Source organism: Mauremys reevesii, linkage group 1, assembly GCF_016161935.1.
Source record: "Mauremys reevesii isolate NIE-2019 linkage group 1, ASM1616193v1, whole genome shotgun sequence".
Classification (NCBI taxonomy): domain Eukaryota; kingdom Metazoa; phylum Chordata; order Testudines; family Geoemydidae; genus Mauremys; species Mauremys reevesii.
The window spans coordinates 242,722,530-242,745,400 of NC_052623.1; the positions used below are offsets into that span (position 1 = coordinate 242,722,530).

Sequence of the window (22,871 nt, forward strand, 5' to 3'; positions counted from 1 at the left end):
CCAGTTGGCATATCTTTGGCAGGCAGCGTTGCAGTAAACAGGCTAGCAGCATATGGACGTAGGTGGCTTTAGGACACCAGCAGCAGATGTGCTCTCTGTGTTCCGAGTCTTAACTATTGCTTTCCATTGTGACTGTATTGACATGCATCCGACAAAGTGGGTATTCACCCACGAAAGCTCATGCTCCAAAACGTCTGTTAGTCTATAAGGTGCCACAGGACTCTTTGCTGCTTTTACAGATCCAGACTAACATGGCTACCCCTCTGATACGTGTATTGACAGAATACCTATAGGTATTCTATCTATAGCTGCTGCCGTTGCAGCCTTCAGGTGTTCTCCCTCCACTCCCGCAGAACGCCAGAGCTAGATACAGAGGAGAAAGAAGAGGACTCAAGGTGACACATATAGTAAGATCCTGCAAGTCAGTGCTGCATCAGGCCATGAGTAGAAGGAGGGTCTGAAGGGCGAATACTGCAGTCTGTATGTAGAAGGAAGGACCAGACAGGCGAAAGGCCCAGGAGTTCCAGCAGGAAAAGGAGAGAGAGATGCAGTTTTTAGTGCATTTGCTTTTAACTTGCAGAGTTTTTAAGTGTTTTCGTTACTCAATAAAATTCTATTGTTTGGAAAATAATTCATCTTTATTAGTTCCCAACATATGCTGCAGTGTCTAGCAGTAGTGAAAATACTCACTTACTTGTTATTGTACAGTGTGACAACTCACAGGATCAGTGAAATACAGTGTAATAATCATAATTGTATGGCAAGCACCACAAAATTAAAGAGGTGTATTGAAAGTGTTATTGTCATAAATGTACACTGAGCACCACACAATTCCTAACATGCCCCCAAATTGCAGGGCCAGGTAGAGCACAGTACACCACAATGCAGTACTGTGGTTCACTTTAAAAGTGCTCTTTCAAAGCCACCCTGAGCTTTGTAGTTCTGCACTGAGCTATTCTAATATCCCTTGTGTCTGGGTGTTCAAACTCAGTAGACAGCCACTCCACCTCCAGTTTTTTTCCCCATTTGCTTCACAGGTATTACACAAGACACAGCATGCAGCTATAACCAGTGGAATATTTTGCTCACTGAGATCCAGTCTTATGAGTAAACAATGCCAGCATCCCTTCAATCTACCAAAAGCACATTTCCTTGGTGTTATCGAGATGGCCGGTGTGCAGCTTCATGAGCTGAGGGAGCAAGGAGTAGGCTGGATCCCCCGGGATCATTATTGGCATTTCAATATAGCCAATGGTACCCTGTTGGTTGGGAAAGAAAGTCCCTGCTTGTAGCTTCCTGACCAGTCCTTTGTTCTTGAAGATGTGCACATCATGCACCTTCCCTGACCAGCCAATTCTGATGTCAGTGAAGCATCCCCAGTGATCCACCAGTGCTTGCACAGCCATAGAAAAGTAGCCCTTTCTGTTGACATACTCTGTGGCAAGGCAGTCTGATGCCAAAATAGGGATATGCATGATGTCTATCGCGCCATTGCAGTTTGGGAACCCCATTGCTGCAAATCAATCCACTGTGTCCTGCACATTGCCCAGAGTCACAGTCCTGAAGAACAGGAGATGATTAATGGCCCTCCACACCTACAGCCCCCACTGTGGATTTTCCAATTCCAAAATAGTTTGCCACTTTCCGGTAGCAATCTGGGGTTGCAAGTTTCCACACTGAGATCATCACTCATTTCTCCACTGTCAGTGCAGCTCTCATTTTGCGGTCCCTGTACTGGAGGGCCAGGGGCAAGCTTGGCACACAAATCCAGGACTGTGGCCTTGTGCATCTGAAATTTCTGCAGCCACTGCTCATCATCTCAAACACACATTATGATGCAATCTCCTGGTCAGTGCTTGTTTCTTGGGTCCAGAAGTGATGCTCTACCACCTGCAGCTGCTCTATGAATGCCACCAACACCCTAGACTTGGTTCGCACTGTGTCCCACAGCAATCTGACCTCCACAAAATTGTCATATTCCTTGCAACTCTTCTTGTGGCTCTGAAAATACCAGGGGATCATGCATCCTTTGCTTGTAACACTCATGACAATAGCGCAGAACTATGCAGGCTCCATGCTTCTGTCAGAGATGGGAGACAGTGACAAATCCCACGGAGGTTTGAGGGATTTTAAAAGTAGGTACAAAAGTTATGGGATAGGGAAGGTATTATGAGATGGAGAAAGATGAATGATGGGAACTTGACCCCATAGTCCCAGTCACCTCTCTGAGATTCGTTTCTGCGCCGCCAGGTATTGCCAATACTTCCCCAAAGACAATGTGCTGGACAATGGCAAGTTGCATACTGGGATACCTACCCATAGTGCACTGCACTGTGCAGTGACATAAGCATTTCTGGGGAGTATATGCAGCACTGATGCAAGAAGCCAAGAACGCACATGCACAAGCGATATACTAACTCTGGTGGCTTTATGCTGACGAAACTTGTGTCAGCAAAAGTTTGTAGTGTTGACATTGCTTGAGTTATATCAATTCAACTTTGTGTGTAGACCAGGCCTTAGTTAAATCAGTATAATTTTCTCCCATAGATAAGGCCTAAGGAAAGGAGAGGAAGTATCACATTTATGAAGATCTGTGCAATCTACTCTGAGTGGCAGCTTACTTTGGTGCAATAACTGGGCAGTTTGGGGAAAGTAACATCACTTATTTCTTCCCCGAGTCAAAGAAGAAGCACCAGGAGCACAGCAAAGCTTCTGAACAACCACTGAGGAGAAGCCAAGCCAATGGAGTTCAGTCAATGAGCAGGATTATATTTTTAACTTCTGCACAGTCTATTGAGAGTAACTTATTATTTTAGTGTTTGAATCAGTACAGCTTATTTTGTGGCTGGACCATGGAAGAGTACCCCTACCTTTCTCCCTGCCACTGCCACCACCACCTCCAGTTTGAACCCTGGACATCAGCAGAAGCAAAATCAATAACATTGCTTTTGTTTACAGAGCATTTTCTTTATGATTTCAAGTAGGTCTAACTATAATGGATAGTTTGAAGGATGACAGGTCATTTCTGAGGAAAGAAAGAAACGTAAAAATTTGGGACAGGATCATTTTTATTGACCTAGAACTTAAAAAAGGACTCGAACAATTTTTTTCAGCCTCTCCAGAGATACTCTCCTCTGTTTTCTGAGGAAATGTGGTAATTTGGCCAAATGAATTTTCCAAATCAGAATGGTAAGGATACTAAAATAGGGATTTAAAATAGAAACTGATTGAAACATTAATTAGGGAAATGCTACTACCAATTCATAGTACAAATACTAAAAAGGCTTTGGAGGGCAGAAGCAACACTGTTTGGGACATCATTGCCTAAGGACAAAATGATCCTCAGATTGTGAAATCTTCAAATTTGTGTAACTTCAGGAATTTTTTTTCCCTCAAAGGCATATTTTCTACCACTCCTCCTCCCACAGCCTGCCTATATTTGTTTTATTACCTCCTGTAATTTCTTTCAACAGCTCTTTCTCCCTATCACCCACTCCTGCCACCTCAAGTGCCACCCACTTCTCCTCCACCTGATTTCTTTATATCCCAAGGTCCCCCAGATTCCTCACTTCTCCAATCCTGATCAGCAGGGACTAGTCCCTTGGGCCCCATTCCCTTGGTGAGATGAACCTTGTGGAAGTGAGAGGTGAAACAAGAGGCCGCTGCCTTCTCTCTGCTGGTGCCACCTCTCTCTCCCTGCCAGAACTCTGGGGTCAGAGCACCAGCAGGCTGGAGTTTATATGCAAGCTGGCTGTCTCTTGATATCGATGACCTGGAGTTAGGTCCCATAAGCCTAGAGGCATTAAAAGCAGCCTTATCCATGCATTAGACCTCTTGTGCAGACTATCATTTTATATGCTATGCTGCTGAAGGCACCAGCACAAAATCAGTCTGTCACATGATTTTTTTGTTTAGCCAAACAGGAGGCAGACAAAAATCCAGGCGGTTAATAAAAGCGTCTAGCTTTTCACCCAGTAGCCTATTTTATATAGTCATAAAGTCTTTGAATTAAGGCGTCTGCTGAAATAATGAGAACATGGCACTTCCCTCTGATGCTACAATAATTAAAAGGGCAAAGTATCAAATAGCTATGAAAAAATTAAACTGGTCATTCTGGGAATTATGCACCTGTCTTGATCCCCACCTTCACTAAGCTTTATGTTTGGTTATTTCATGCTATTGCCCATTTCCTTAAATCTGTGTCCACTGATTACAGTTTACTGACCTGTTCTTTAGTCAGGGTTCGAAACACACATGTAGTGTTAAAACCACCTTTGGAAAGAGCAGGTTTGTATTAAAGGAAAGAGATACATGCATGCATACTGGTATCAGCTGTGTCTTCATCATCTCTTTAGTAAAGTGAGCCTCATGGACAGCAGAATGCTGCAGATCAGCTTCTCCTTATTCAGACAAATATGCATTTGCTCCCTTATTTCCTAAAATGCCTGAAAAAAATATCACAACAAAGAGAACTCTGAAGCACTCACCATTAAATATTGACCACAAACATGGGTACATTAAAAACAACCCCACAAGTCACACAATGAGTATAGATAGAGAATGAGTTAATACTAGCATCTATTTCTCTAGTTCACATATATAACTCTACTTACTATTACCATACATTTAGCTGTGATAAAAAAAATATTGCATTTTATGCAAATCGAGTGCAGACCTCAGGCTCCCGGCAAGCTACCATTACAGCATTTGGTGTTGCAAAGTTTAGGTGCTCCAGTACATGGCCACCATTTACTGGTACATTTCCAAATTTAATCCATTGAAATAAACGGAATTACACTAAATGTAGCCTACTGTATACAACAAAGCAGGATAGTTTGAGAGGCCTTATATTCCTACTGGCTATGGGGTATAAAATATATGCCCAAGTGCAGAATTTGTAGCAATAACATTTACATATCACGTTACTTCACGAACAATCTAATTTATAAAATGTCTATTGTGTATACACAAGGAACGACCATAAATCTTTAACATTAAACAGTGTCAACAGGCGAAACAACTTTCCCACTGGACTTGGCACACTGAGATTAACGAGCTTTTAAAGGGATGGCAGGCGCAGAAGAATAGGCTCCTCCAAATTCAGCTATTTGCCTAGGTAAAAAGCAAACCCTTAAATGGGTACAGGTGTCTGTAGCAAGATTCTGGAAAATATAACCTTTCCTCAAAGTTAAAGGGTAGCCTTGAAATGACCTGCAAGTATGGCAACAACCCCAAACGTCACCATTTTTGATGTTACATTTATATACTCTTTACTGAAGATCTGATGTAGGAAAAAAATAATGACAGAATCTTACTGTATATAATTTCTTGCCATTGCTATGTTTTTCACTCTTGACAGTAAAGGCCTGTCAGTAGAAAAGAATACACACCATTCCATCCTATCTGTCACCTTGGATTAACAGTTAAGTATAAAATTCCAAGCAATGAAAACGGCCAGTCAAAGCACATCTGGCTGCACCCAAACATGCAGGTTCTTTCTTGGCCTCATGTACAGTAACTGGAAGCTGTCAACAGAACTGACTCCTGCTGTCATGGTAGTTCCGCAAATTAGGTGGCTCATATACCACAATTACTGTTACTGCTATCATGACCAGCCAGCACAACCTTGACACCCACCCAGGCACACACAAGCTTACCCCCTGGTTCCAGTCTGATGTCCACTCCCCTCAAGTATCCCAGCCACTGGCCAGGACAATGTCTCCACCTGTCTCTAGCCATAGCTTTGGGACGGAGCACACCTACCAACATATTCTAACATTAACAAATGTATTCAAAATAAAATAACTTCAAAACATGAAATTTGGCACAAACACTAATTCTTGGAATTTAACCCATAATAGCAGAGACTAGCAGGAACCTAACCCCCAGCATCATAACACTGTTTGGAAAACCTGGCCCATCCACAGGATCATGCATGAAGGCACAGGAATTTATACAAGTCCTGGTCTTTGCCCTAAGTTGTTTGGCCTCTTGATACCAACATAGTGCTCATGTCATGGTTGCCTGTGACAGCACACTCAGAAGAACCATGGTAACATCAGGCAGAGCTTCTTTAGGGTTACTTGCTCAGTTTCAGTCATCAAATACCCCTTATATAACTTTTTTTTTTAAAAGGTCTGGTTCTGTTCTTCAGAGCTACTCAAGCTGTGTGAGAGCATCATCTCGCTTCAGCATGTTTTAAAGTAATAACTGAGGAAGATCACAAAGCTTCTGAGGCATTGCTCAGAACATCATCCAGATACTTTGATGCACACCCAGATGATCAGCTCCTCCTCTTAACAGGGGCGGAAAGCTTGTGAGAAGAGGCTCTCTCATGAGACTTTCATCACTTTCTGCTTCTGGTCACACAGAAACACTGCAAGATAGGCTGTTCTTGCCTTGTGTTGGCACTCTTTCTTCTGCTTCTGCAGGGCCGCCCAGAGGATTCAGGGGGCCTGGGGCAAAGCGGGGGAGCTGCGGCGCTTGTACTCACCTGGCAGCAGTCCGGGTCTTCGGCGGCATTTCGGCAGCGGGGAGCCCTTCAGTTGCTCCGTGTCTTTGGCAGCACTGAAGGGGCCCCCCGCCGCCGAAATGCCGCCAAAGACCCGGAGCAACTGAAGGGCCCCCCGCCGCCAAAATGCCGCTGAAGACCCGAACCGCCGCCATGCCAGGGCCCAGAGCAAATTGCCCCACTTGCCCCCCACCCCCGGGCGGCCCTGTGCTCCTGGACAGAACAAGAAAGTGCAGAGTGTACTTAAACGAAAAGAAAGGAGGACTTTTTGTTTTAAACATGCTTCTTCTATCCTCATATAAAGATTTTAGCACGGGGTAAAGGTTTCAGTTGTTGTTATCCAAGTTCACCCATGGTTAGATATGTGCTTTACACAGTATTATAATGCAACAAGTTAAAGCATTAAAGAGAGTTCTGAATTGTGTGCATACCATCTACTAAGATGAACCCTATGTGAGCTGCTATGTTGCTGTTTGTAATGTGAAATGGGGAACTGGAGAAAGAGGGTCAAGTAGGACCTAGGCTGGTGTGGCACTAGGGGCTCAGGAAATGAATGCAGGCTGGGTTCAAGCTGCTACCACTCCAGTTGTGGAGCCTTGGTACAGAACACTGGCCTCTCAGCATGTTTATTAAAGATCTCTTTCCTACAACTCTACCTGCCGATCACACCATTATTGTTAATGAAATGCTATTGTCTGGAAGTGTCCCGGGGACAGCTAAACTAGTACCTAGCTTGTACCTGTGTACAGCTAACATTTTACTTAATCTAGAGATGGCTATGCTGAGAACTGCTTGGGACTAATATTTTCAAAGGAGCCTACGGAAGTTAGGTGCCCAGCTCCCATTTACTTTCAATAACATTTGGGTACCTAAATCCCTTTGGTTCATTTGAAAAAATCGCTGCATTTATTTGTTCAGGAAAAATAGGAATTTATTCAGGGATTCTTTAATACACAATACTTATCCCTCCTTAAAAGACAAATAGTTATAAATAGAACACAAACAATATTTTACGCCATCCCAGGATTAGTTTCCTCAGATGCCACCTGCTAATACAAGCAAAGATAACACACACACTATTGCTTGTGACACATTATTGTATACATTTTAACATGAGAGTGATGACAAGTGGGAGCAGAGCAACACTCCCCACTCCCAAACAAGCCATAAAAGAGAGGCACTGAGATGGTAATACTGCCTGGCCCCTCATATTTGCATGTGATCTCCTGAAACAGTATTATGAATAAGCTTTCACTAAAGAGAGAAGAGAAAATGGTAAACAATTGCCATGCTGGATCAAACCAATTGGTATCCTGACAGTATCCTGACAGTAGCCAGAACCAGATGCTTCAGACGAAAGTATAAAACATCTGGGAATCAACACTTATGGAATAACCTGACATATGGGAAATTTCTTCCGGACCCCAGGCAGTTAGCCGTTAGCATGCTTTGAAACATAAGGATTTGTACCCCTTATACATTCGTATCCTGTCTTATGTAATGGTGAATATTCTCATGATATATGTGTGTGTTTAATTTTTTTTTTTTACTCCTACCTGCTGCTAACACAGTATTCAGCTGAATGAAACTTGTTTTATTAAAATGTGTTATATCCACACATATGTCAAAAAGAAGCAGGGGAAGGAGTTTTTTTATTTATGATTATAAAATAAGAAACGTGCCAAATGCTCAGATATAGTTTAGATAATGTAGTAACATCTTAAATTTGGTACAGCCTTGGGGCACATAGTATAACAGTGATATAAAACTGGTGCCAGGCACACTGATTTCTTCATTTATAATGAATACACGTATTTATCTTTGACAGGAAAGGTGACAGCTGTATTTTACCCTCCAGTGATGGAGCCTTCATTTGTAGTTAAAAATGTATTCATTTAGGAGATACAGCATTATTTTCAGCATGGTTTTTTTCCTTTAAGTATATTCATGCAAAGTACATTAATTCATTCAGTGGCTTTATTCTCTCAGTCTGTCTGATAAATAGAGAGAGTGCCTTTCCACTTAGTAACATCTTTAGATGGAGCCTTTAGGATCATCCCTGAGTCTGGGGTGGCACATACTATCCCATCCCATCCCAGGAAAAGAACCAGAAGGAACATTGACTCGGATATTTTCAGTTCTTCCCCTGCTCCCCACTCATTCGGGAGGAAGTAAGGTACTACAGCCCTGAAAAGAGTGCAATTTACTTTCCTTTTCATGACCAACTAGCTCAGCCGGTCAGTACGCTGGGAAAACGGAGCAGTGGCTCCACCCACTCCCTCATGGAGCGAGCAGAGGCTGCATTTTGGAGAAGACCTAGAACCGTGATACTGGTACCTCTAGCACAGCTGTGTAGCAAGGATGCACAGCCAAGCCAGCAGTAGTGACAATCTAGCCTTTAGGATTTTTTAAATTATTTTTAAAGTAATAAGTAAAGTAACACGAGCAACTCGAGCATTTGTAGAAAAAGCAGCACTACTGAGTTTAAATAGGCTGAAAAACATAGGCCAAATCCAGAAGTTTTCTCTCAGCTGGTTGAAAAAAAAATGAGAACACGCATTTGCAAAACGTTCATCATTTTCCCCACCGCTTTTTGAATTTTTAATAATTCCCCAGCTCCACTCAACACTTATTCTGGAAAGGCCTGAACCAGGAGTTGTCACATTTACTACTAAATACAGACCTAATGAAGTAATAAATGGTTAATGTTTGCAGGATCACACATGTTTAAACTTGCTGATGCAGCCTGTGCTTATACTTGTACTGAAATCAGTGGCAGTCTTGACTAGTGAGGACTTCAGAACATGATCCCACATTTGAAAACGGAAGTTTCATTACAGGTGACAATGATTAGCACATACTTGTGATGGCTACTTGGGTGAGGAGTGGTATCATTGACAGCATGCTAGCTCCGTGCTCTGATAGGGCCTAATCCAAACGCCACTGAAGTTAGTGGAAAGACTCCTGTTGACTTCAGTGGTTCTCGGATCAGGACCATAGTGTTTACCTAACATTAAATGACTGGGGTTTCTAAGGCCTGGTCTACACTGGGGGGGGGCGGGTTCGAACTAAGGTACGCAAGTTCAGCTACGCTAATATCGTAGCTGAACTCGAAGTACCTTAGTTCGAAATACTTACCCGTCCTGACGGCGTGGGATCAAAGTCCGCGGCTCCCCCGTCGACTCCGCCACCGCCGTTCGCGGTGGTGGAGTTCTGGAGTCGATGGGAGCGCGTTCGGAGTTCGATATATCGCGTCTAGATGAGACGCGATATATCGAACTCCGAGAAGTCGATCGCTACCTGCCGACCCAGGCGGGTAGTATGGACGTACCCTAAGCATTACTGCAATACAAATAATAAATAAGAGTAATTAAAATGACTTTAGTCATTATGCTTTAAAGAAAACAATTAAAAATAAAGTAACACTGAATAATCCCCCTCCCAAAAGATATTAAACCAACATATTAATCTCGTAACTTGAAATCAAGTCAATGCACTTTTATCAAAGGAAAGCTGTTCCTACTATTTACATATACTCTCTTATTCATCTTTATAAAGCAGAAGAATTATAGTCAAGACTAAGTCAGGAAAATACTTAATGTTTAAACACCGACTTCCTTTTTTTTGATGACTGCTGAACTAGAACAGAGGCTGTATTTTTATTTATTTGTTTATTTTTACAATGTGACATTAGGCTCCCATGCTGCTAGTGAAAACTTCTCCAGCTATATCAGTCCAGTTGAGATTTACTCTCACTCCCTTAATTCCCCCTTCCATAGCTATGGTGCTCGCTGGCCAAAGTTAATGAGAATGTGTAACTGTGACTCTCTGCCTCTCTTTCTGTCTCAATAAACAGTTGCACATGGTAGGACTAATAGTGCACTGTCTCACAGTCCTCATTTGGCTAGCTAGTAAGTAGTACATTATCCTTCATTTTCTTTCTTTCTCTAGGGCACAGCCATGTAGCTACTGCTTCTCATTATCCTTAGAAGCTGTAAATTTAAGTGTAAACTCATTGTCTCTGCAGGGGTTGTAGGTGAGTAGGGTAACCTTATTTACTCCATTTTCTCCACTGAATTTTTATAGGACTGTGTATGAAAAAAAATGGACCTAATCTAATATATTTAACTTTATAAATCATTAACACTAAATGCAGGTTGGGTGCAAGGATGTTTCGTGCCCTAGGCGAAACTTCCACCTTGCGCCCCCCCACCCCGAGCCCTGTGGCAGCTCTTCACATACACACACCCCCCGAGGCACTCCCCCTGCACCCCCTGCGGCAGCTCCCCACCGCTCCGCCTCCTCCCTGAGCACGCCATCTCCGCTCCACTTCTCCCGCCTCCCAGGCTTGCGGCGCCAATAGCCGTTTGGCACCTGGGAGGGAGAGAAGCAGAGCAGGGTGGCATGCTCCGGGGAGGAGGTAGAGCAGAGGTGAGCTGGGGCGGTGAGCAGTTCCCCTGCTGCGGCCCCCCCTTAGTTGCTGCAGGCGGCCCTCCCCACGCCCCCCTGCCCCAGGTCCCTCCGCCTAAATGCCAACGATGACCAGTGCGGCCAAAGATCCAGCCGCTGCGGTCACTGCTGAAGGACCCGAAATGCCGCACCCCAAATGCTAGTGTCCTAGGTGATCACCTAGGTCGCCTAATGGGTTGCACTGGCCCTGACTAAATGCTATGTTCTTGAACCTAGTTTGTAACTCCTCTGGCTTGGTTGGAGACATCACACCAGCACGTTCAATGGAACCACGTCTGTATGGTCCAAAAAAAAAAAAAAAAAAAAGACATGTGGTCACACTACAGACTCTCCTAATTTAAACTTAGGTGCTCCTGGGCAATAGTGGAGCAGCAGTCGATAAGCTTCAGGCAGCAGTGGAATCTATTGCATCTGGTTTATAGCTAGCTGCTCCACCACTGCCTGCAGTACCTTAATCATGGCAAGCAAGACTCCCCCAAAAACTTAAGAGGGGTGTTCTCTTGATTATGGGAGTTGCAAACATATCAAAATGGAAAACTGACCCTCTTATGGACTCAGATGCTAAACTCCACCTTGAGATCATAGTCCAGCTTCTAGCTCTGCTCTTATTTTTCTTTTAACTACTTTTGTGGGGTAGCAAACAGAGACAAAATACATAAAAATATGAAAGTAATTAGGGAGTTAAAATACAAGACACAAAGGGCTACACTGTGTCTAGCTCTTATATGGTAATGTAAGGGACCAAGCAGGAAATAAGACCCCCAGACTCACTCCCCTGGCTTGGCCTCCCCACATCTCAGCTGCAGGCACAGGAGTTTGGAGGAGTGCATTTGGTACCTCCCTGCTCCTATGCAAGTGAGTAGAGTGACACTGGCAATGGACAGGCCTTTGGCTCCACCTCCAACGTGCTGCCTAGTACAGCCGAGCTGATGCAGGAGGGAAGTAATCTAATTGGCATGGGGCAGTAGCAGATTACTTACCGCCAGAATCAAAGATGGAGCTGTGAAGAAATTGTGACACTCTCAGGATTAATTTCTTGCCTAGCCCCCTTCTGAAGTGGTACAGCTACATGTAGCTTAAAGGCACAACCTAGCCCAAAGGAAACAGTGTATGTTAGCTATCCACATAGAGGCAAAAACAGAAGTGGTAACAAAATGCCACTAGTTCTTAGGGTTACAAGGACAACAGACTTTTTGGTTTTGTGGCATATACACTAGACTCAGCTCCGATAATAAAACACTGTCCAGATAGCAAGTTAATATAGGTATTTTAATTCTTTAGGGCAATGAGTTTCTCCATTGTAAGAACAGCCCTTACTTTATGCAACTGGATTCATAAAAGGAACCATGGGCCACAACAGAAAATCATGCCACTTTCAAAAGAAAAAAAAATGGAGGGAATAAATTTTTCTAGTTGGAATTTTGCTATCAACTCCCAGCAGGCCTATGGGTACACTGGAGTTTGCACTTTGAATCCAAATACAAGATTTGACCTGTTTGAGTCACAGTGGAGCTGTCAGCCTAAAACAATCTAGATCATCATTTGGTTTGCAGCCATATCACATTAATAGTAGTTGATGTTGGTGAATGTGAAGGGAAAAAAAACAGTTATCTTTCAAAAATCTAAAGTATTGGAATACCATTTCAAATCAGAGAAATTCATTACATCCATAAGAAACCAACACAAGGCAACATTTCATCCATTTCTCAGTGGAAGTAACAAAACATAATGGGGGAAAAATACCTAGAAAACAAAACTCTCATTGACTTAAATGAAGCCAGGATTTCTCCTAATATTCATGGGGGTGGGGGGAGCGGGGAGATAATTTGTCTCCAGCAAATATAGAAATCATAATTGGAAACATCCATCTCACTTGGCTTTTTTTCCATAGAGGAAAGGAAGATGTTTTAACTTGAATACATTATATTTTTTATATATATATATATATATATATATATAAATCCACATTTGCTCAATTTTAAAGTTAAAAGGTACTTACATATCAGATAATGTGAAAGTTAAGGTTAAACACACTGTGACAGATGTGGCAGTTTCTTGCAGTATCCTTGGAAAAACTTATTACAGTACCTTTGGAGTCTATTGTATTAAATGCAAAGGTTATGTACGATTGTGGGCCTGGAAGATCAAAGGACTATTTTGAACCACGTGGCAGACCAGAATGGTCCTTTGGGACAATATGTCTGAAGTGGACTTCCTGGGAAATATGTAGGAGGTGAATTCCTTCACCCAGTTATTCAAAAACCCGGGCTTTTGAAGCTATGCCCTGAGGAGAAAACCACTGTCTGCTGATTATATGTTCATGAAGGTTAGAGATTGAAGGCCCAAGCTGTATAAAGAAAACAGGCTGATCTGTGCAGTCAGCGTGCTTGTTCTGAGATAAGCCTGTTACAAATTTGTAACCACAGAAAAATTCCATGAACGACTGACTCCCACTGCTGGCAGTCTGGCTTGCTGGGAATAACACAGTCTAGGCAGGAAACTATGCATTCTGGAAAAAACCCTGGTCGGGAGGGAGAGATAGTCATGTCTCCTCCCAAGAGAGGTGATGGTTGAGGAGCTGGGATCTTAAGAGTGGGTGCCCTTGCTGGACCATGAGGGGGAAATACAGGTTCATTTGCCCTGAACTGGGACACACACAACCTTAACTCTGCCCCCCTGGAGGCATGCATTACAGTAGCACAGAAGCATTATATTACAGTAGCACCTAGATGTCCAAATCAAGGTTCAGGGCCTCATGATATTAGACACTGTAAAAAAAAATGTAGTCAAGAAACCATCCCTGTCCTGCCTACAGTCGTTACTAAAATGATCACATACTATTTCGCAAATAAGGTTTTTCTACAGTATTATATACAATTGTGTTTGTAAGAAAACCCAAAATCACATAATCTCTGCAATGAAAAGACTGTTTCAAGAAAATTAGTTCTGTATTTTTCAACTTATGATCCTTTTATATCAGTGGGCCCATTTTGAAAATCATTCATTTACAGTAGTATCTCAGAGTTACAAACACTCTGGAAATGGAGTTTGTTCGTAACTCTGAACAAAGCATGATGGTGGTTATTTCAAAAGTTTACAACTGAACATTGAAACTTTACAACTGAAAGCTTTGAAACTTTTCTATGCAGAAGAAAAATGCTGCTCTCTATTTTTTTTAGCAGTTTACATTTAACACAATTTTTTACTGTATTTGCTCTATTATTTTTTCCTCTCTGCTGCTGCCTCATTGAGTACTTCCGGTTCCAAACAAGGTGTGTGGTTGACTTTCCAATTTGTAATGCTAGTGTTCGTAACTCTGAGGCTCTACTGTAATTAGTGCTTAACTAGTTAATTCCTTTAAGAAAATAAATGGCTAAAGTGATTAAAAAACCCAAAAAACAGATATTTTCCTGTGGACTTCCACATGATTGACATTGTTATATGAAAATAATGCGTTCTTTAAAAAAAATGAAAAATTGATTGCAAATATAAACAAAAAAAAGATATTTTTTTCTTGTTTGCCCTTTTTAAAAATTGATCAGGGCAGCATCAGTAGCACTTTTGATGTTCAGTCTAGACAGCATTAAGGCTGTTACTAAATATATCTGAATAAATGCTATTAGGGCTGTGAAGCATCAATGTCAACCAATTGGCATTAGGAAACCCTCCCATTAAAATGTAACTGATAGCAAACGACTGGCTCTGTTCTATTGTCTAGTCTTAATAATCCTCCATATTTAGCCAAATAGATACACTGGGCCTGGGAGAGCCTTATTTTTGTAAATATTAATCCTTTAGTGGATTTACTGGATTACCTGTATTTTATTATTCAGTGTAGCCCATCCATACAATATTTGGCTTAAAATGATGATGTGTAGAGAAAAGGAGATGTAGCAATACTGCCTTCTTACCCAACACTGTCCTGTCTAGGTTCAAACAAATAAAACTACAGAACCTATTGTGTGTCATATCGACTGGGATGATCAATATTGGCAGTAAGGAACTGAATTAAGATGATAAATACAGTCAATATAAATTTGTTCTGAAATTAGCTTCTCATAATCAACTAGGTTTATAATGTTAAAGTGTTTGTTAGAAATCTTTGATTATTAGATTAACTTTTTGCCAGGGCTAAGATTTTCAAATTTAGCAGCTAATTTCAAATTACAATTCCACTATCTCTAGGGTGACCAGACGTCCCGATTTTATAGGGACAGTCCTGATTTTTGGGTCTTTTTCTTATATAGGCTCCTATTACCCCCCACCCCCTGTCCCAATTTTTCACATTTGCTATCTGGTCACCCTAACTATCTCTCATAGAAGTTATCACAGTTGTACTGCTAACGCCTGCATAATACTTTGGAGATTTACCTCTTAACATCAAAACAATGAGAAAAGGGCCAGTATATAAAATTACATCTAAAGAATCAGAGAAGCAGCTGCAGGTAATATCTAAAATGTGCCAATGACAACTGAAATCTGTTAAGATTAAGAGACTCAGAGTTTTGTAATAAAATGTTACCTATATTAATGTAAAACCGCATCTTCTGCCTACATTTTTTGTCAAACACATTAAAACATTAAGTGTATGCATCAAGAAAAAAAACATACAGGTTTCTTCTACTGCAACATTAAATTTGGTTTCCTGCATATAGAATATATGCAGACAGACATTTAGCTTTATAAACACAACAACCAAGATTTTTAAAAGGGACTAGTGATTTTGGATGCTCAACTCAAGAAAATGTAAAGGATCCTGATTTTCGGAAACTGCTAAGCATCCACCCTCTGAAAACCAGGCCAGTGTCCCAAGTTGGACACTAAAAAAAGTTGAGGCATTCAGAATCACTGGTCATTTTTTAAAGGTATTAGCCAATATACGCAATATACACAGTCAGACCGTTAATTTTTTGAATTTCCTGATATTTGTGCTTTTAAATTCTAAACCTTAACAGATGTTTGTGATTCATTTATTGGGGTTTTCTTTTTTTCCCTAAGTACAAGGAAAGAAGTTTGGATGGTTTTCTCAATCTATTTGAATCTTGAAATTGAAAATGACCTTGCAGGTTTCAGCCAGGTTGGAAACAAACAAGTATTCTTCCTGAAAAGACACTATTATTATTACTTGTGTGATAAGGAGAGTACCATAGCTGCACATGGTACTTTACAGAAATAAAGATAGCGGGTAATCTTTTCAAAATACTTAAGTGCCTTAGGAGTCTAGGGCTTGTCTACACTGCCTAAATCCCATTTTCAAAAGTGATGTAGGCAGTTAAGTCTCAGTGGAAGACTCACTTTGGACTCCTAAATCACTTTTGAAAATGGGACTTAAGCTACACTGCCCTGCAGTTTGTACTACGGCAGCTGAATAGCAGAGCGCCCCAATGTGCTGCACTGTAACTCCCCCATGTGGACTCTGCGGGAACAAATTAAAACGTTCTTAGTTTGCGTTAATGTCGTCCTCTTCCAATAGGACTAGATTAATGCAAACTAGAAATCTTTTCGTTTGCACCCAGAATCCCCCAACAAGCCCCTGTGCATCCAGATCCCCCCTTCCCCCCTACACGGATCCCCCCACTGAGCTGCCCGAACCCAGATTGCCCCACACAGAACCCTCTCAACCCACACCTGGATCCCACCACACAAAGACCCGCCACACTTAGATCTTCCCTTGCTGATCCTGCCTGCTCATACCTGGTGCACCTGCAACAGAGGGACAGGCCCGGTCCTTGCTCTGTGTCAGGGTTGGATGCAGCCTCACCACTGAGTCCATGTCCCGGGTGGGAGCTGCAGAATGATCTCCACCCTCTTTGTAGCCAGTGGCCTGTGCTCACCTATGCCAGGGGTGGGCAAAATTTTTGGGCTGAGGGCCACATCTGGGGAAATTGTATGCAGGGCCGGGGCAAGGGGTTGGGGTGCGGAAGGGAGTGTAGGGTGTGGGAGGGGGTGCGGTGTGCAGGAAGGGGCTCAGGGTAAGGGATTGGGGCAGAGGAGGGGTGCAGACTGTGGGAGGGGGGTCAGGGAAGGGGGTTGGGGTGCAGGAGGGGTGAATGGTGCAGCAGGGGGCTCAGAGCAGGGAGTTGGGGTGCACAGGGCTGAGAGGTGTATGAGGGGGCTCAGGGCAGAGAGTTAGGGTGCAGGAGGGGTGTGCAGTGCAGGTAGTGGGCTGAGGGCAGGGAGTTAGGGGGTGGGGTGCAGGAGGGGTTCGGGCTCCAGGGTGGCAGCCCCATGCCGCTCCAGGAAGGGGGGGAGGGCGGAGGGCTCTGTGTGTGCTGCCCTTGCTGCGCCACCAGGTACCTCCCCCAAAGCTCCCATTGGCCGCAGTTCCCTGCTCCCGGCCAATGGGAGCTGAGGGGGGCGGTGCCTGGAGACAAGAGCAACGCACAAAGCCCTCTGTCCCCCTGCCCAGAGGCCGCAGGGACATTGTGCCGGCCACTTTTGGAGAGCGGCACGGGGCCCACAGCGCCACAGGGGGCAGTCCCATGGGCCAGATCCAAAGCCCTGAGGGGCCAGATCTGGCCCACAGGCCGTAGTTTGCCCACCCCTGCTCTATACCATGCTGAAGCCTTCACATTATTTGACAAATAAAATTTGCAGAATTTTGAAATATTGTGTGCACAATTTTTATTTTTTTTTGGTGCAGAATACCATCAGGAATAATAGGGTAGTCCCTCTGAGCCAGGAATGAGGCATTTTGACTACTTTTGTGGAAAGCTTTCTCTATTCCTGCTCATGCTGTATTGGTCTTCTGTTTACCCACAGGGAATCTGCCTCCAGGGTTATAAATCTTTTACCTTGACCATACGTAAGCTAACTAAAACAATTTTTTTTAAATAAGAGAGAGAGAAAAAAATCAGTAACAAAAAGGTGGAAATGGGAGCGGAATAAAAGGAATTGAACATTTCTCCATCACTTTTGGTAATAAAAGTATAAAAGAATATCCATCCCGTACTCTGGGTGAAATTCACACGGGTGCAAAGCTCTCCACACTACTTAATCCCTGAATAGAAACTGAAAGAAGATCTGGCTAGTTGAATGGCCATAGAAAAGGTCTCTTTAGGATGAACTATAGCTGGGAGGCAGACCAGGCGAGGAGCCACAATGTTTATGCAGACCTGTGACAGACTACTCCGTATCCATATCCTACACACTATTGTAATAATCTTTATACAAAGTATGCCTTGTGAGGTATCATTTGAAAACTAATAATTTGTTAGTCATCATTATCCTGGTAAAATATGTGCAGCAATATTGTATGTGAAGTTATTAGAGTCCACTGTATGGTTTTATTACCACATGTTCCAAACTGAGGTTGGCAAACAAGTCTATCTTAAACAGAAGAATCTGTGCTCTGATTAATTTGCATGTAAGCAGGTAATAGAGTCATCAAGCAAGAAGGGAAATAAAGGAAGCTCAAACAGGTGAGAAAAAAGCAACAGGGAACATCCTTCTGCATAGACTTTTTGTCTCCTGGTACACAGCTGGAAATGTTTTTCAAGAGGGGGACTGAAACTATGAAAAGGAGGGACAAACACCCCATTGCACCCCTCTCTCTCTCTCTGCCCACCACATTGACAGTACCTGAAGCGACAAAGGAAGCATTCCTTGGGCTCTGGGAGAAGGGGTCCTGACCTAAGTTTAGTCAGTAAGACTACTGAAAGCACGTGGTGAGAAAACTCTGCTTTGAATTTAGCATAGTTTATTAAATTAGGCACCAATAATGTTTTATCTACTTTTCTTGTAACCATTTTGACTTTTATGGCTCATTACTTGTACTCGTATAAAAATCTCTCTCTTTGTAGTTCATAAACTTGCATTATTGTTTTAGCTAATCCAGTGTGTTTAAACAGAAGTGTCTGGGAAACTCCATTTGGGGTGGCAAGTTGTGTGCATATTATTTCTATTAAAGAAATAATGGACTTTATATAATTTGTATTGTCCAGGAGAGGGCTGGGCAGTACAGAACATACCTTTCTGGGGGAAAATCTAAGACTGGAGGTGTGTTGGGGTCACCCTGCAGTATAACCAAGGCTGCTGAGAGCCAGAGCGTAACCCGAGTGTGGCTGGAAGGCTGTTCATGAGCTGCCCAGGTGGCAGCTGCTTCAACCAAAGCATTGTAAGGCACCCAAAGTTGCTGGGCAGGGGGTGACACAGCTACTCATTAGTCTGGATTGTACCCTCGTATGTCACAAGACCAGTGGCTCTCATGTCCTGTACAGTCACTGGAGGTGAATTTGGTACAGCAGCCCCACACCCTGGCTCGGATTTGGATTTGATCTCCCTACACTCCACCTACGTGAAGCTCAAATATAGCTTTATGGAACTGGGATACACTTCACCCTCTGCTTTTGTCCCAAACTGGGTTTGGTAAATAAACAGTTCCAGGGTTTATCACGAGGCTAAAGATACACAAATCCGTGAGTTTCAAGTACCTGCCACCACCTGCCAGTGAACTAAAACAGAGGGGGGAGGAGCAACTAAAGCAACTGATGTAACCACTCTGGCTGGGATTTTCAAAGTAGCCCAAAGAATTAGGCAACCAAAACACAATGGATTAAATAGGAGATAGGTTGCATGCAGCGTAACTGTAGCTGTGTCAGTGCCAGGGTATTAGAGAAAAAGGTTGGTCAGGTAATATCTATTATTGGACGTGGTGAAAGAGACAAGCCCCTGAGCTACACATAGCTCCCCCCCCGGGTCCGGGAAAGGTACTCCCAGCGCCACAGCAAAATTCAGGGAGTAACAGGCTGCTCAGCACAAGTAGTTAGCACATACCATGAGGAGACAGGGGAGGCCGGCAACACTTCTGGGAGATGAGCCTGGGAGCTTGGGTTCAATGCTCTGCTAAACGTTGGGAATCGTACACTGAACAGAGACATTGGATTTATGGCTTATTGCAGAGTCTGTATCCCACTAACCCCCTCTCTTTGTTCTGCGACTGCAGAGGTGTTAATGGGCCACTCTACGTTGAGTGGGCCCTTACAACACAACACTTGCTACCTACTTGTGCTGAACAATCTGTTCCACCTGGCATTCCCTGGTGGCACTGGAAATGCCTTTCCTGGCACTGACGGGCAGCTCTGTGTTGCTCAGGCGTTTGTCTCCCTCACCAACAGAAGTTGGTCCAATAAAAGCTGTTACCTCACCCCTTTTCCTTAAGCTATTTTTGAAAATCCCAGCCTTGGTGACTCAGTAAAATGGGTAGGAGGATACCCAAGCCTCTGAGGGCATTGGGAAGTCTGAAGTGATGCTTTCAAAGTGCCTCAAGATCCTCAGATAAAAAGTGCCACACAAGGGTAAAGCTTAGTTACTGTAACAAGTTTATCAGCACACCGCTCACCCAGCCTCCTTTAATAGAGGATCATATTTCTTTTCATTATTAGTTTAGGCAATGGTGAGAAAGAAATCCCCACCACCACCTTTTAATACATAGAGCAAAGGTATAATTTGCAATTCAAATTGATATTTTTAATCTTAAAAGTATTTTGGTGGGATGGGGGAAAAAGTAGAACGAGTCCCATAAATCTGTTATTTGCATAGAGCATCACTCACTCCAGAGCTCTCTCGCCACTCTCCCCAGCCCACCGAGGAGGAGAGCCATACAGCTTTAAAATGACTTCATTCCCGTATTTACATATTTTTAATAGGGCTATGATGAATCTCCTTCCGCTTGACTCCTATTTTGAGCTGTGATATTTTAATCTCCAGTCTTGCTGCAACTTAGCAGATGAATGTGCAGTGTGACAGAGCTCAGAGGAAATAGTATAAATAAAGCAAAGTGGAGCTATGACATCTCACATTTTATAGCTTTTTTATTGTAGCCTAAGCATAAACAGAGCACAGCTGTGTTATACTTACTGCTGTGAGCATTCCCTCAACTCCAACCCCCTACTGCTTTTAAAGAGACACTGCTCACATTTAGGGTACATTGCTGCCAACTGCATAGCTAATAGAAGCAGCTTTCTTCCACTCATATTGTGTGTGTGTCTGTATATATGTGTCTGTGTGTATTTACTTACGCTCCTTTCACTGATTTATCTGTTTGCCTCCCTTTCCACTCTTACCCCCAAATCCAACAGGATTTGACCCTGCAGCCTTCAATGTATATCTACATAAAGCACTGCGCTTTTACCTACTGAAAGATGCCTCTCTGGCTCAGGTACTATAATTTGCTCTCCATTAAATGGAAACACACACAGAGCACAGAAATAATTTACAAACACTACTTTGCTAAGAGACGTAACTAGCGGGAAGTACTCAAAATATTGCCATATCTTAACTATGGCATTTATGGACAGGGCTCTGGCATCTCTCTCCAGTTTTTGATACTTCTGCACAGAACTCAGTTGAAAAGGAGGAAAAATATTCTTGCTTATTTAAAATCAATCAGAGCCATGATCAGGTTCTAGAACGTTACCTCTTCCTACTTTAGGAACACACGAGGCATGACACAGGATAAGATGAATGATTTGAAAAGGCTAGTAATCTACTTCCAGGAATGGCTGGTACTTAAGACTTTAGGCAAGAAAACGGACAATTGATTGATGTATACAGGGGGCAGGAGCACCATTTCCATTTATGCCCTGGAATATGAGAATTTTGTTTACCCTTATGGTATGTTCAAGAGAGCTCAGAGATGCATTCTGTGATGACCAGCAGTCCACATGGGTAACTGGGATCGACAAGATGGCCTAATATCAGAGTGGCCAAACTGTAGGTCATGAGCCACATTTGGCTCTTTTAAAGTGCGGCTCACGGAGTCCCCCACAATCCCCCATTCTCCACCTAACAGACTGGGAGAGGGAAGATCAGGGCTTCTGCCCTGCAGCGGGGTGGTGGGGTTAGGGGCTTTTGTCCAGCGGGGAGCGGGCCTAGAGGCTTCAGCCCTGCTCTTGCTGAAGCCCCAAGCACCAACAGGTGCCTCCCGGGGGGCTGAAGCTCCTAGCCTCACCACTGTGCCACAGGGCAGAAGCCCCAAGCCCTGGCAGGTGCGCCAAGCTCTCGAACTTCTGAAGATCATCATATGCCGCTTGGAAGATCAGTAAATTTGGCCACCCCGGGCCTAGCAGGATTTTCCCCATCTCTAATCTCAGTACTGTAAGCATTAGCGTGAGTAACTATAAATGTCATAAAATAATCCTATCATCCCATTTTAAAAACAGACAGTATTTGAGTCCAGTTACACTCAGCCTGTAAATCTCATCTCTCTCTGAGAACTACAGAGCCTGGATACTAGGGGAGGGCTTAACCTTGAAGGAAGCCAGGTGGCATTTCCATCCTTTGTCTAACCTCATACAGGTGTTTCCCAAGGGGTAGGGGGGCAGTTTTAGTTGCCACTGGAGGCTATCTAGGAGCCCCATCAACAGCAGTAGTTTGAGGGGATGTGTTTGAATGGCATTCCCCAGCTGCCCTCACCACTCACCCTCCATTGCCAATGCTGCCCACTATTAGGGCCGTGCTGGCCTCTCTGGCTCCAAGATCAGGTGTAGCTGCTTTGTGCCACCACACCCTTCTTCTTTGGCAGATTCTTTGCCTGAGGCCCATCCAATGGTATATACTCTGCCTTCCACTAGCATAACCTGGGGTAAATCTACCCCAATCTCTTTAGTAGACAGATAGCACATCAAGCATTTCTTAAGCAAGCAAGGTGAATGGTTAAAAAACAATGTTCTATATGCATCAGCAATTGTATTTAAAAAACAAAGTCACCCAGATTGCGAGTTAAACAGAGCGCTGGCTGAGCTACCGGAGTTTCAAAGTTGGTATCTCAGGATTTCCAGCTCTCTCCGACTGGTCCCCTTTGCCAAACTCACTATTTACCAAGACACCAGCCTAACACCAGGGTCTGATTAGCAAATTGCACTTTTGTGCGAGGATTAGCAGATTTCCT

General features: G+C 43.3%; 1 protein-coding gene across 34 annotated transcripts in view; it reads right to left on the reverse strand.

Annotated features, from left to right (window-relative positions):
- The window catches only part of SOX5 (SRY-box transcription factor 5), an 862,257-nt gene that overhangs the window by 686,461 nt on the left and 152,925 nt on the right, over window positions 1–22,871 (reverse strand). For 6 of the 34 annotated variants that reach the window (XM_039543806.1, XM_039543787.1, XM_039543713.1 and 3 more), the window contains one exon: window positions 11,962–12,070. The exons of the other annotated variants lie outside the window; for them this stretch is intronic. The gene's annotated coding sequence lies outside the window, so the exon portion shown is untranslated. The remainder of the gene's footprint in view (window positions 1–11,961; window positions 12,071–22,871) is intronic. 34 annotated transcript variants of the gene reach the window in all.